The sequence below is a fragment of the Triticum aestivum genome, unplaced genomic scaffold, assembly GCF_018294505.1.
Source record: "Triticum aestivum cultivar Chinese Spring unplaced genomic scaffold, IWGSC CS RefSeq v2.1 scaffold135807, whole genome shotgun sequence".
Classification (NCBI taxonomy): domain Eukaryota; kingdom Viridiplantae; phylum Streptophyta; class Magnoliopsida; order Poales; family Poaceae; genus Triticum; species Triticum aestivum.
This window is the reverse complement of record NW_025229953.1, coordinates 13,694-17,717: the sequence shown is the minus strand read 5'-3', so window position 1 is coordinate 17,717 and position 4,024 is coordinate 13,694.

Here is a 4,024-nt window from a genome sequence, read left to right as displayed (position 1 = left end):
TGATGCAGGAAACATAAGCCCCTGGTGTATTTTAACCGTACCAAAGTGTATGGATGCAACATGCCGTAAATGAACATATGTGTAAAAAAGAAATGCAATTATAAGCAAAAAGGTGCTGCATTGTTTATTCAAGAAAGACTGTTGTAAGTGCGGAACGATACAAATGGTGCGATAAGCAAGGGATGGGACTGTTAAACATGTCCCCCTCCAGGGGTAGGCTGCCGAATGGTGTGTAAAACAGATTTAATGCTCATAATGGAGACCACCTGGATATTCGTTGTAGCCTTTATCCTTCCCTTGCTGTTGCATCAGTAGTTCGGCAGATCCGCTGCCGGACAGGGCCTCTGACGAACAGAGTCCTGTGGGGAAAAAGGAAAAAGAAAAGAAAAAAGAACGACACACTTGAGAGCCCCTGGTGTGGTTGAGCCGCAGTCTGGGCCTATCGTGGTCGTGCCCCTCTCCCCATGCCCATGGTATCTTCAGAGCGTAATGGTGTACGCGAGGGACCTGTCTTGACGTTTTATAGGGGCTGGGGTTGGGGCCGCATTGTTATGCGTGCTCGGAACGTGCCAGGTGGTCTTGTTGTATGTTACTCCGGGCGCGCTTAACGACCGGACTCGAGAATTGCCTTAAGAGGCTGCATTGTACTTCTGCCGCGAGAGCCGCTGTATGTTCCTCCGTTCGGAGAGAATGTTCGGTGTTTCCTTTGACCGTGATGACTCCTCGAGGGCCTGGCATCTTGAGCTTGAGGTATGCGTAGTGCGGCACCGCATTGAACTTTGCAAACGCGGTACGTCCGAGCAGGGCATGATAGCCGCTGCGGAACGGGACTATGTCGAAGATTAACTCCTCGCTTCGAAAGTTATCCGGGGATCCGAAGACCACTTCCAGTGTAATTGATCCTGTACAATTGGCTTCTACACCTGGTATGATGCCTTTAAAGGTCGTCTTGGTAGGTTTAATCCTTGAGGGGTCTATGCCCATTTTGCGCACTGTATCCTGATAAAGCAGGTTCAGGCTGCTGCCGCCGTCCATCAGGACTCTGGTGAGGTGAAACCCGTCGACGATTGGGTCTAAAACAAATGCGGCAAATCCGCCGTGGCGGATGCTGGTGGGGTGGTCCCTCCGGTCAAAAGTGATCGGGCAGGAGGACCATGGATTGAACTTCGGGGCAACTGGCTCCATCGTGTAGACATCCCTGAGTGCACGCTTCCGCTCCCTTTTGGGTATGTGCGTTGCGTATATCATGTTCACCATTCGCACCTGTGGGGGGAAACCCTTCTGTCCTTTGTTATTCGGCGGTCGGGTCTCTTCCTCGTCATCGCTATGCATCCCCTTGTCATTGTTTTCGGCAATTAACTTGCATGCCTGCTTGAATACCCAACAGTCCCTGTTGGTGTGGTTAGCTGGCTTTTCGGGGGTGCCGTGTATCTGGCACAAGCAGTCAAGTATTCGGTCCAAATTGGACGGACCCGGAGTAGTTCTTTTGAATGGCTTTTTCCGCTGACCGGGTTTAGAGCCTATGAATCTGGCATTGACTGTCGTATCCTCACTATTGTTGCCGTTAATGCGCCGTTTGTTTTTGTTACGACGCGGCCTGCCATTTCGGTCCTTGAAATCCGGACTGCCAGAATTTTTGCTGAGGTTGTTGCTGCGTGCTAGCCAGCTGTCCTCACCCGCGCAGAAGCGGGTCATGAGTGATGTGAGGGCTGCCATGGATTTCGGCTTTTCCTGTCCCAGGTGCCGGGCAAGCCACTCGTCGCGGATGTTATGCTTGAAGGCCGCGAGGTCCTCCGCATCCGGACAGTCGACGATTTGGTTTTTCTTGGTTAAGAACCATGTCCAGAATTGTCTGGCCGATTCGTCTGGCTGCTGAATTATGTGGCTTAGGTCATCAGCGTCTGGTGGTCGCACATAAGTGCCCTGGAAGTTATCGAGGAATGCGGCTTCCAGGTCTTCCCAACTCCCAATTGACTCTGCTGGCAAGCTGTTCAGCCAATGCCGGGCTGGTCCTTTAAGCCTAAGGGGGAGATATTTGATGGCGTGAAGATCGTCGCCGCAAGCCATGTGGATTTGAAGGAGATAGTCTTTGATCCAAACCGCGGGGTCTGTTGTGCCATCGTAAGATTCGATATTCATGGGTTTAAACCCTTCGGGGATTGGATGATCCATTACTTCATCTGTGAAGCATAGTGGGTGTGCGGCGCCTCTATACTGAGCGATATCACGACGGAGCTCAAAAGAGCTTTGTCTGTTTTGTTTGGCCCAGCCGGACTAACTGTGTCCGGCGCGACAGTTGTCGTCACGTACCGTGGGGTGCCCACGCGATCCATAGATCGATCTTGATTGTCTTGCCTTATCCTCCAATATATCTCGCAAGTCCGGAGCATTCCCCTGTGGCCTTGTGCTTTTCGAGCGATGCCGGGGTACGGGTCTAGTGAAGGGCCTAGAGGCCTCTCTGTCGCGACCACGGGGTGGTCGGTCAGCCGTATTGTCTCCTGGTGATGCGGGTTCATACGCCTCCTCCTCTAATCGGGGGAGCAACTTGCGTTTAGGGTAGCCTTTGGAGGGGCGTTCGAGCTCATGCTCTTCGGCCGCGAGGACTTCAGTCCATCTGTCGGCTAGCAGATCTTGATCAGCTCTAAGCTGTTGCTGCTTTTTCTTGAGGCTGTTCGCCGTGGCCATAAGCCTGCGTTTAAAACGCTCTTGTTCGATGGGATCCTCAGGCACAACGAATTCGTCATCGTCGAGGCTCGCTTCGTCTCCAGAGGGAGGCATATAATCCTCTACCTCTCCTTCTACCGCTCTCTCGTGAGGGCTGGCCTCTTCGTCCTCCTGCGCTTGATCTTGCTGGAGTGGGTTGTCTTCGGCACTGGCCGGTGTATTATTATCTCCGGTGCCGGAGTCTTCATTCTTGCTGTGGCGGGATTTAGAGCGGCGCCGCTGATGCCGGCGCTTGGGCTGCTTTTTGGAGGGGTCATCATCCTCTGTTCCTTCGCCATTCCCCTCTTTTGGGATATCCACCATGTATATGTCATATGATGAGGTGGTTGTCTATTGCCTAGTAGGCGCTGGTTCTTGGTCGTCTCCGGCATCGTCGTCCATACTGTCGATGTCTTCGGAGTCGTAGTCTAGCATGTTGGTTAGATCGTCGACAGCCGCTACCAAGTGGGTGGTGGGTGGGCTTTGAATTTCTTTGTCGTCCGCATCCCAACCGTCCTGACCGCAGTCCGGCCAGGGCTCTCCTGATAACGAGAGATACTTTAGCGAACTCAAGATGTCGCCGAAAGGTGAGTGTTGAAAGATGTCCGCTGCGGCGAACTCCATGATCGGCGCCCAATCGGATTCGATCAGGGAGGGCGCGGGAGGTTCGGAGTCCGGCGAGGAGTCCGGCACCTCGGAGTCACGAGCTTTATGAGGGACAAGGTCAGTGTTCGGCTCTATCGCCGTAGAGGTTGCAGCCCCCGAGGCGGTGTCTAGGCATCCGTCCTCAATCTGCGCAACCGGCTCCGAATTGAAGATCGGAGCGGTTTCGAGTGCGGCCTCCAGGGTACTGTCCGGCTGCAGAGCTAAATCATGCTTGCCGTGACAGTGCGGCACGCTCAGCTGTGGCTCGAACCCATCGAGGATCAAGTCCCCGCGGATGTCAGCCGTGAAGTTCAAACTTCCAAATCTGACCTGACGGCCAGGGGCGTAGCTTTTGATCTGCTCCAGTTGGCCAAGCGAATTGGCCCGCAGTGCGAAGCCGCCGAATACGAAGATCTGTCCGGGGAGGAAGGTCTCACCCTGGACTGCGTCGTTGATGATGATCGAAGAAGGCATCGAGCCTATCGGTGACGACACAGAGGAACTCTCAATGAAAGCACCAATGTCGGTGTCAAAACCGGCGGATCTCGGGTAGGGGGTCCCGAACTGTGCGTCTAGGCGGATGGTAACAGGAGACAAGGGACATGATGTTTTACCCAGGTTCGGGCCCTCTTGATGGAGGTAAAACCCTACATCCTGCTTGATTAATATTGATGAT